The following is an 11,757-nucleotide window of genomic DNA, read 5'->3' as shown; positions in this document are numbered from 1 at the left end:
TTTCGAATGAGGGGGATTGGAAAGGGTCGGATCTATGAGAGGAAGAAAGAACGGCTTGGATCGGCTCACAAATAAGATCAAAGGTGGTGAATCGTTCGGGTATAGAAAAGTTCACAAACAAAAACCGAAACCCGATAACAAAATTGAAAAAATTTCTTGCGGTCGACCATGGCGGTCGACCGTGATAATCACAGAAACTTTTACGGTCGATCGTGGTGGTCGACCGTGAGAAAGATTAAAAAGCTTTTAGCTATTAAATCATGAAAATATTTTATTTTAGCTTAATAAAAAGAAAAAAATCATCATTTAAGCTCAAAAATCAATTATTCAAAAAACATAACAAAAATGTGAAATAAAGTTCATTTTGTTACCCAAATTATTTTTGGTACCAATAACATTTGGGACATGACCCCTATCATGTAAATCCAAGGCCCTAGGGTTATGAACCCGATTGGGCGTATTTTGTGCACCGATACGATCAAAACAAAAATCGTAAGCATGACCCATACGATTGTAATTTGTGCAATGTAAGGATTTGAATGATTTGCGTTGACCAAAATGATGTGCACGTGGTTCATTTACAAAAATAGATTTTTGTTTGTAATTATTTTACAAACGAGAATTTCTTTTCAAATCGAAACAAAACATGGCCAAATGACCAAAACGACCACAATAATCACATTGGTACACATTAGCATGTTTATGATTTACACTATGTGTGTGTACATGTGTATGTGATGAAGAAGCTTAATGGGATGCACAATCATGAATAGGCTTGTCAATCTTTTGTGCATTATGACAAAATTGGGCTAAATGGCCTTTAAGACCGTATATAGAACATTTATGAATTTTGTCATACATGTGTGCATAGTGAATAGGTTTCTTAGAATAATTAACATTGAACTTTGCACACAAGTCCATAAGCTTTTTGTTATTAGCAATACAAGTGTTTAGTGTTGAATCTAAGGTAGATATTCATTTTCTCATTTGATTCAACTCATCATTGTGCATACACGCATTGCTACTAGAAGTAGGATAAACATGATTAGTTATCATAGATTTTAGTTTATCTACTTCTAATATGGCATCACATTTTTCATGAAGCAAACTAGCACTTTCTAATCTCAAATTTTCATTGCATTCTTTAAGAATTATATTTTCATTTGCAATGAAATCAAACTTAGTAGCTAGTGTTTCATGAATGGATTTTATATTAACATACTTACTTTTTACATCAATATAGCAATTGTATAAATTTTCAAACTCAAGAGCAAGCTCATCAAGAGTAATAACATCATCGTTGTCAAGCTCGCAAACCTCACTAGGGTTATCACCTAGTGGTAGTGTACATGGAGATGAGGCTTCTTTAGAACTCAAAGCGGGATTTTCCAACGCTTGTTGAATAGCCTCCAAGTTCCCTTGATGTGCTTCAATAAATTTCCATAAGGTGTAAGCACTATCAAAATGAGAAAATTTGTTAGAAAAAGATGAGTGAAAGGCACTAAGCAAATATTCTAACAGAAGCATGTTCATATTAAACATTCTTTTATCATCTTTATTCCACTTGGATTTTTCCGAAGTGGGAATAATATAAGCCTCCTCAATAATTTCCCATAAATCGAATTGTTTAGATTGAACAAAAAATTTGAATCTAACACGCCATTGAGCATAGGGAAAATATCCAAATGAGGAGCAACATTAATAGCATAACCTAAACTAGATGCATCATACATATCCATAATGATTATATGCAAGAAGCAAAATATAATCAAAACTAGATTAGCACAAAAACGATAACTTGGATCTTTAACTCAAGGCGATTAGACCTTAAATTAAAGAGCACCAAGCTCTGATACCAATTGTTAGACCCTAGAGAGAGGGGGGGTGATTAGGGTCTTATGCTAATCTAATCCCAATTAAATGCTAATTAAAATTATATTGATTAATTTGTTCTTGCTAGAATTATATGATATGGATATGAACAAGAATGATACGAGTAAGCACAAATAAAATATACGCTAAGCAAAACACAAACACACGATATGTTTACGAGGTTCGGTCACCACGACCTACGTCCTCGCTCCTCACCTCGAGGAGATCTCCACTATCACAATCTGGTTTGGAAGCCGGAACTTCTACACACTCGGTTTACAAGTTTACCGAAAACTTTCACACAACAAACACTATGCAACCACACTTTACACACAAAGTATAGGAACCTAGCTTGTGTCCTCCTCCTCAAGTGCTCGAATATAACCTCTTCTTAGGTTCGTCAACCGATGCCACTCCTATTGGATTTGACCCCGTCTCACGCCTCACACATATCTCGGTGTACAAGTGTATTACAAGTGATACTCACAATAATGGTTAAATACAATGATTTGTTCTCGGTAACAAATGAGAACACAATAAAGCTCACTCTCACTAAATCACACACCACTACCCAACAATATATGGTATGAAAATATTATAAGCTCAATACAGTGTGTGTGATAACAGTGAATAGAAAAATATGCAACTCAATTTAAATATAGCTAAGTTATGAAAATGAATCAATAAGCTATATAAGAAAGATTTTAGAAAACTTCTCAATAAACAAGAAGAACAGTAGATGATGATGAGGATAGGATCCTCAGTTGGAATTGAAAGTCTCTTCTTGTTGTAGAAAACTTCTTTTGAAACAGACAACTAAAATCAGCTTAAACAACTCTTAAACACCTCTTAATCTTTTGTAAAAAAACTCACTGTAAAACAAACTCTTGGTTATTGAAAGATGAGAGCAATGGGGTATTTATACCCACTCAAGACATCAGCCAAAGTAACATTGAAAAGACCAAAATACCCCCAGAGAATCAAATCAGAATATAGTCATTGCAAAACGATGATAAGTTCGGCTATCGACCGTGAGAAAATGGCGATCGACCGCGAAGCACAAAAAGCTGGCGGTCGAACGTGGCGGTCGACCGTGAAAGTCTCTGGATTGAGCCACGATCGACCGTCACGGTCGACTGCGATCCAATAAAGGGCATAATATGAAAAAGAACTACTGGTGGTCGACCGTGGCGGTCGACCACAAACTGATACATGCTGAAATCAGGTTTTGAACCTGTTTTTGGCTGACTTTAAAAATACGTAAAAAATATCAAATCATTTCCAAAAATAGTAAAACTTTGGGGAAAGTTTCTAAATAATAAAATAAATATGTTTGAAAATGAATTTTTGAAAATGCAATTTTCGTTTGTGAAAACTCACTATTTTTGAAAAGTGTTCAGAAAACATGTTTTTTTTTCGTGAACTTGAAAATTGAACTATGACTTGTAAACTTGTATATATATATCATGCAAATATTATAGATATATAATGAAGTATGAAAGAAATGTAAACATGAAATAAAAGCTATTATAACAACATTTGATAAAAATCATTTGTATGATATAAAAAGTCAAACGTGTGTTGTGTTTACATATTGAGCTTAAATATAATCATACGATATATGTAAGCAAACTACTCTTATACCTTGGTGAATGCACACACATGAACTTGAATCTTTAACTCTTGATTGCCGTGTGTTGAAATCTTGTAAAGAGAAAAACAAACCACAAAAAACTAGAAAATATATTAGCTATAAATTGTTTGACAAATCATCATCAAAACTATAGGGCCAACAGAAGATTTTGAAGAAGACTCATCATTTTGGATATACAATGCACCCTGGTGGAACCAAAATGTACAAAGATTTAAAGGAGATATACTAGTGAAATAATATGAAGAGGTATATTAGCAAATATGATTCAGAGTGTGAGATATGTCAGCAAGTAAAAGCATAGAATTAAACACTAGCTGGATTAACTCAGAATCTTGACATACCAATGTGGAAGTGGGAGAAAATTATAATAGATTTTGTCACGGGTTACCAAGATCTACAAGAGCTACTGTGACACCACCACTTTAGTCCCACAAGGTCTACTATGAATAAGTGTTAGTAATTTAAATAGAGAAAATCTCAAGGCCCAAGAATGTCTACTGCTAGCAATTTGATAATGGACTTTAGCTAACATCGAGTTGCTCTCGGTGGGTCTCATGGCTTGCACGCGCTAATCGGTCTATAGGCCTAGAGCGTGATAAATGGTATCAAAATTGCTGCCAGCCGGAAGTGTAGAGCTAAGTGATATACAGTACCAAGTGTTACACCATGTGACACCCCACTTTAGTTCCACATGGACTAGTGTTAAAAAATATTATTGGTTTAAATAGAAAAAAGCACAATGTCTAAGAACAACTAGTGCTAGTATTTGGTAATGGATTTAAGCCAACATCGAGTTGCTCTTAATAGATCCCATGGCTTACACGCACTAACAGGCCCATGGGGCCGGGGCGTGCAAATGGTATCAAAGAAGTTGCCAGCCAGAAGTATGGAGCTAAGTGCTATACGGGACTAAGTGCTACACCGTATGGATATGGTGAGAGCCACCTCTAGAGCTCGTAGAAACCACCTCTAGAGTCCACATCGCCTAACAATGACACTAGGATGTGCCAATTATCATGTCGTGATGACGAGGACGTCGTCTTTGTAAGGTGGGATGATTATGACACCCCACTTTAGTCCCACATGGATTAGTGTGAAAAATTTTTAGTGGTTTAAATAGAGAAAAACCCAAGGTCTAAGAATATCTAGCGCTAGTATTTTGACAGTGAATTTCAGCCAACATCGAGTTGCTCTCGGTTGGTCCTACGGCTTACAAACACTAATGGGCCCATGGACTCGGGGCATGACAAAGCCACGTCTAGAGTCCACATTACCTGTTAAGTGACATTGGAATATGTCGATTGTCATTTAGTGACGAGGAGGACATTGTCTTTATAAGGTGGGGTGATTGTGACACCCCCACTTTAGTCCCACATGGACTAGTGTAAAGAAATATTAGTGATTTAAATAGAGAAAAGCCTAATACACAAGAATAACTAGTGCTAGCATTTTAGCAGTGAACTTTAGCCAACATCAAGTTGCTCTCGGTGGGTCCCACGGTTTGTATGCGCCAACAGGCTCGTGGGTCCGGGGTGTGACAGGTAGCAATACTATATGGGTCATAATGGACCGTCTGACTAAGTCGGTTCACTTCTTGCCAATCAATATAAAGTTTTCCTTAGAGAAGTTTGTGAAGTTGTATATTGCTGAAGTAGTCAGACTTCATGGTGTACCCGTGGATATAGTCTCCGATAGAGATCCTATATTCGTATCAGAGTATTGGAAAGGTGTGCACAAATTTCTTCAGTGTAAACTTTATTTTAGCTCAGCATATCATCCACAAACAGATGGACAATCAGAGAGAACACTTCAAACTCTCGAGGATATGTTAAGATGTTGTATCCTTGATTTGAAAGGATCATGGGAGGAGAAATTACCATTGGTAGAGTTTGCATATAACAATAGTTACCAGTCTTGCATTAAGATGTCACCGTATGAAGCTCTAAACGGAAGGAAGTGTAGTTCACATATACACTGGGACGATGTTGGAGAAAAGAAACTTCTTGGTCCTGAGTTAGTGCAACATGAAAGTACCATAGAGGGGGGTGAATAGGGTAAAGCTAATTAAATCCGATTACGATGCCAAATTACAACTTTACAAGGCAATATCCTAACGATATGATATACAAAGAGATATGCAAAGATAAACAATGAGACAATAGGCGATGTAAACACAATCACAAGATGAAGAATAATAGTGTGCTAAAAACAATCGCAAACACAAGATATGATCAAAGAGTTCGGTAAACCATTGACCTACGTCTCCGCTCCTCACATTGAGGAGATCTCTACTATAACTCAAGAACTACACAAAATGGTTTCCAAAGTTCACTGATAACTTTTGTAATGCACACGATGTTAATTACACAAACTATACTCCTCTAAGTGTTGGACTACTCGTGTCAACTTCCTCAAGTGTTTAGAGTTACAACATCTCCTTAGGATTTACAACAAACCCACTCCTCTTGGAATTAACCCCGGTCTTTCCCAACTACTCCTCTAAGTATCTTTGTGAATTACAACGTGTTTAATAATAGGTGCGAATAAATATTTTGTTTTCTTAATAGAAAAAAATGAAATATATACATCTCTCAATGAAACACTCTCACAACCCAATTGTATTTAATATGAAACACTAAAGCTCAAGTCGTTGTGTGTGTAAACAATGAGTAAAATAAAATCAAACTCAAATAAATCTAGCTTATATATGAGAATCAAAATATAAATTAGGTAGAGGAAGAGTTTAGAAAATCTCTCCAAAACAAGGAGAGATTGAGATTTTAAGATGAATGCCTCAAGAACGAAATCGAGATCCTTTTGTAAAACTCTTTTTTCCACATAAAAAACACACTAGACCTTTCTCAAAAATGTGGAGCAAACTGCCCAAAAACTTCTCTTGTTTCAAATAAGTCTTGAGGACTATTTATAGCCTCTCAAACAAATCAAATCAAAAACTAGTCGTTACATTCAAAACATGATCAGTCGATTGATAGGTGTATTGGTCGACTGAGCAATTCGATCGTTGGCTAGTTCTAGAAAAAATAAAACAAAGTCAGTCGACTGACAAACATAATCGGTTGACTGGTCAACTGAAATAGCAGTTGCTGTAAAAACAGCTTTTGGCAAGTCGACTGAAAAACTTGGCCGGTCGACAGAAAAGACTGTTTGGTCGACTGATTCAAGCAACCGATTGACTAGTCGATTGAAATAGAAGTTGCTGTAAAAATAGCTTCTGCCAAGTCAACTGTCTACCATTTGGTCACTTGGTTGACTATTTTTGTAGTAAATAAAAGCAACAAAGAAATATAGCCAAACAACTCCAAAAATTGTGAAACTTAGGAAAGCGTTTATACATACGAAAATAAACATGTTAGAAGAGGAATTTCTAAAATAGCACTTCCCATTTGTATAAACTCATTATTTTACAAAATTTACGATATGATTTCATAGATTAACAGAATCGTAAAAAATGCGAAATCATTAAACACTTAATTCTGATGAAATCATTACAAATAGGTTTTGAGATATTTTTAAATGGATTAATAGACTTTTAAAAAGACGCAAAATAGTATCATTAAGTTTATAATCCAAAAACAAGTTATCTTTCCAAATATATATATAATGTAATAAATATGTAACTAATAGATATATTTTATGTCTAAAGTTATCCACAAATATATTCAAAAATTCTTTAACAAGGTGAATAAACAATGAAAGCAATAAAACGAAATAATGTGTATGTGTATTGTTTGAGCTTTAAGTATAAACATAAAGTAAAACACCTAAACTAACAAACACTATACCCAAGCTAAGAATCTTCTGTTAGGTCTCATGTTTTGATGATGATTTACAAACCCCATTATTGGTACTAATTGCTTGTTAAGTGATATTACATAGGAAGTATTTATTAAGCAATATAGTGCCATTATTAGAGGATGGATGCATTTTGCACCGTAACGATGATATCCGTGGAGGTGGAGGCAAGTTGATAAAGAAGCCCTAAATAGCTCAAAGATCGACTCACGTGAATATCAAATAAAGAAGAGCTTTCAAGTATATATTCAAGAAGAGCTTCATTAACCAATCTTAGCAAATATCGACACTTAAATTAGTATTTGCATTTTTTAATTCACTCTAGATCATAATATAGGCAAGAATTAAAGTAGATAACTCTTGAAGCAAATTTGAGATCAAACACACACATTCATATTTTTAACGGTTTTTTTGCAAAATGATAAGTTTTAACAAATACGAAGTGCTATTTTAGAAAAATCTTTCTATAACATATCTATTTTCATATATATAAGTATTTTTTCCAAGTTTTACTATTTTTAAAGTTAATTTAATATTTTAAATTAAATTTACAAAATCAGTTGCTATGGAAAAATCAGCGTATCAGAATATCATCTTATCAGTCGACAGATTTCAGATCAGTCGACAGATCAGTAGGATTTTTCAGCATTTGTAGTCGGCCTTTTATCAGTCGACCGATGCACACTTATCAGTCGACCGATAAGCACTTATCAGTCAGACGATAGCACACCTTCAGTCAACCGATAGTTCATTTCTATTTTTCTAGTCTGCTAATGATCGACCGACCAGTTGACCAATTTTCACCATCAGTCGACTGATCGCGTTGTCAACATTAATGACTAGTTTTCCAGACTTCCTGATTTTAAGGGATTTGTTAATTTTAGGGATTTTCTTTGGTTTTGGGCTGTTGTCTTGAGAAACTATAAATATCCCTCAACTCTCATTTATTGTTCTTACCAAGAAATCAAGAAAACTAAGAAAAACAAGAGAAATACTTGAGTTTTGTTTTTGAGACTTCAAGCTTAAACTTTCATTCTTTCTCAAGTCCAAAATTATTTCGGTTTTCACTTTCACATCCCACAAATCCCTGAGCTTCAATTGTTCATCTCTTGATCCTTGCGATATGATTGTTGTAAGAGCGATCCTTCTCTTTCTTCTTGTATTTCATGAAGATCATGATCTCGAGGAGATCATCGTGTGGAGTGTTCGATCTCGGGGAGATCATTGTAAAGAAGTTCTGGCTTCCAAACCAGTTTATGTAGTGGATTTCTATCAGGAGAGGTGGTCGGGGACGTAGGTCGAGAAGACCAAACCTCGTGAACACATCGGCGTCTCATTTGGCTAACTATCTCTAACTCTCTTTTTAATTATTGTCTTATTTCTTTATTTTTGTCTAAAATTGCATTGAATTTTTATTAGTTGCATATTATTGTTTGATTACCCTATTCACCGCCCTCCCCTCTAGGGTAATTTCATTTAGTATCAGAGCCTTGGTCTCTATATTTGTTTAGGTTTAATCACTTTAGAGTAAAGATCCGAATGGAATCAAACATGAATGTGCATGCTCTTGAAGGTCAATCAACTACTAGACCTCCATTGTTTAATAGCAATAATTTTGCATATTGAAAAGCTAGGATGTGTATTTACTTGAGATGCATTGATATTGATATCCTAGATATTATTGAGAATAAATATGTTGAAAATTCTAGTCGTGGCATGACTGAGGATGGAAGGAATTTGGCCACTCTCAATGTTAAAGCTATGAATGCCTTGATTTGTCGACTCACTCCTAATAAGTATAATAGAGTCTCCACTTGTGCAACCGCACATGAAATTTGGAAGAAATTATGCATAACCCATGAAGGAACTCCTCAAGTCAAGGACTCAAAAATTAGTAGTCTCATGCATGAATATGAACTATTTAAAATTCTTCCAAATGAGTCCATTGATGCCATGTTTTGTCAGGTTACTAACATTATGAATTAATTACATAGTCTTGACAAGGTGGTTGAGAACCAAGAGAAGAATTATAAGATCCATCTATCTCTTACACCACCATGGGAGCCTATGGCAATGACTATAGAGGAGGAAAATGATCTCACAGAGCTTACCCTTGATGGCCTCACTAGCAAACTCAAGGTTATAATTAATTACTTAAACAAATGAAAGCTTCATTTTTGCATCCAAGAAATAATTCATTTTCTCCAACTTACAATCCTGGTTAGAGAAATTATCCTAATTTTGCATGTAATCAAAAAAAATTCTTGGGAAATCTAAACTTCACTCCCTATTTAGCTCCACAATTTCCTAAGGGAAATACGGGTCTGTTCAATACTTACAACAATTTTTATAATCCACAACCTAATCTTTCATACCAAATCAGCTTCCTTATAATCAATTTGTCAATTCTATTCCACCAAGTTATGACCATGAGAAATAATTCAGTGTCTTAGAGAAAGGATTACAATCTATGATGAAGGCATCTGCACAAACCACTGTCATGTTGACTTAATCATCCAACACTCTAATTCCTTTATGCAAGCATAAAGACAAATTCTGAATACCAAAACTCAAGTTTTAGCTATATTAGAAACTCGGTTAGGATAACTAGCTAGTTCAGTGAGTAAAAGAGAAAAAGGAACATTCTTGAGTTAGTCGATTACCAATCCTAAGGACACAAGACCAGATCACTCTAGTCTAGCTCAAGTTAATGCAATGCACACATTAAGGTTTGGAAAACAGATTGATAATCAAGTTAGAATACCTCCTGAACAAGCTTCTTCTTCTCCTATCCAATCTACTGAACTTGGACTAATATGCCCTTCTTCTAATAACTCTGTGCAATCATCTTCTTCTTCTAATGACCAAGAACCTGAAACTGAACTTGAGCTCAATCTAGATAGGTATAAGTCTGTAGCTCCCTTTCGAGATAGATTCTGACATGGAAGAACTCTACTTAGATAGAGAAAATCATAGAAACATTAAAGCAGGTCAAGGTCAATATCCCTCTCTTAGATGTCATCTAACAAATATCATCCTTTTGAAAATTTCTTAAAGTATTTGTGCACTAAGAAAAAAACAACTAATATTTCCAATAAATTTTTATGCTGCTAATATTAGTGACATTCTTTTAAAGATTATGTCCTTGATATATAAGGATCCAGGTTGTCCTACTATTTCATGTGTTATATAAAATACATTCATTGGTAATGCACCTCTAGACTTAGGAGTCAATGCAAATCTTCTTTCTAATTTAGTTTATAACAGCTAGGTAGGAGAATTGAAACTAACTAGATGCACCTTTCAGTTAGCTCATAGATCTCTGAAGATATCCTAGAGAGAGATAGAGACTGTTTTGAATTTGGGGAGTTTATTTGTTTTATTAATTTTATAATCTTGGAAATGCAATCCGTTTATAATCTTTAAGGACCAGATTCCGATCATTTTAGAAAGATCTTTCCTAGCCACTTCATTTCATTTCTGACTTCCCGAATTTTGGCGGTACCAATTGTAGTCATATTAGCCGTACCAATTGTAGTCATATTAGCCGTGAGTTCTTTGAACAGGCCCCCAATGCTGACATCTAAATCCCAAGTTGAGGACGTTGACGATTGGTCATATGAAAGGGCATTATCAGATATCCCGTCGAACTTGCAGTACAGATCTGAGGCGGAAGAGGAGTAACCCAGCCCTCTTCGAGTTTTGCCATACTAATTGTCAGGCTTTCCTTTGGGCACGTATGCAAGTCGGAGAGGCGTCTTCCGACCTTTATCGTGCTTTAAACCTTCTTTGATGATTAAATCATAACCCATCCTTTCCATCATGCTCTTCGCGATAAGGCTGTAGCACGAGAATTGAGGAGTGGATTCATCTTCGTCCGACTCGTCCTACAACGTACGTGCGGTTTGGTCTATTCTTCCGAAAATAATTTCTTGTTGAGAAACATTTCGGGCAGGTATGACAAAGACAGCTCGCTAAAGGAGAGTCATTATACAACTCTGTATTTAAACTGCTAGTCTCATCATCAGACTCTGAACAAGAAAAATAAGCAAAGTTGGGACCTTCATTCGAAATAAACCCGTCCGTTAAACCAGCGTTGGTAACAGCCATGCTTTCCTAGCCAATTACAATGGGTTTGATATGATTAAATACAAAACCCAGATTACCCTCGGGCTCACTATCGGCCTCATTACCGTTGCCAAGTCCCTCAACCGGGGACTCTTCGCCTGATTTAGATTCCTGGTAGAGAAGAAAATCAGTGAAGTAATTTTCAACCCCCTTGAATAGATGTTTGTCTACAATCACTGTCCTCACTTGGTCATGGTCGTCCACAAATTTTAAGCACTGGTGTAACGTGGATGGGACTATCTTGTTGCTATGGATCCACGGTCGACCCAGCAGCATGTTGTATGAGGGTT

Source organism: Asparagus officinalis, chromosome 8 (genome assembly GCF_001876935.1).
Source record: "Asparagus officinalis chromosome 8, Aspof.V1, whole genome shotgun sequence".
NCBI classification, from domain to species: domain Eukaryota; kingdom Viridiplantae; phylum Streptophyta; class Magnoliopsida; order Asparagales; family Asparagaceae; genus Asparagus; species Asparagus officinalis.
Note: the sequence above shows the minus strand (reverse complement) of the source record.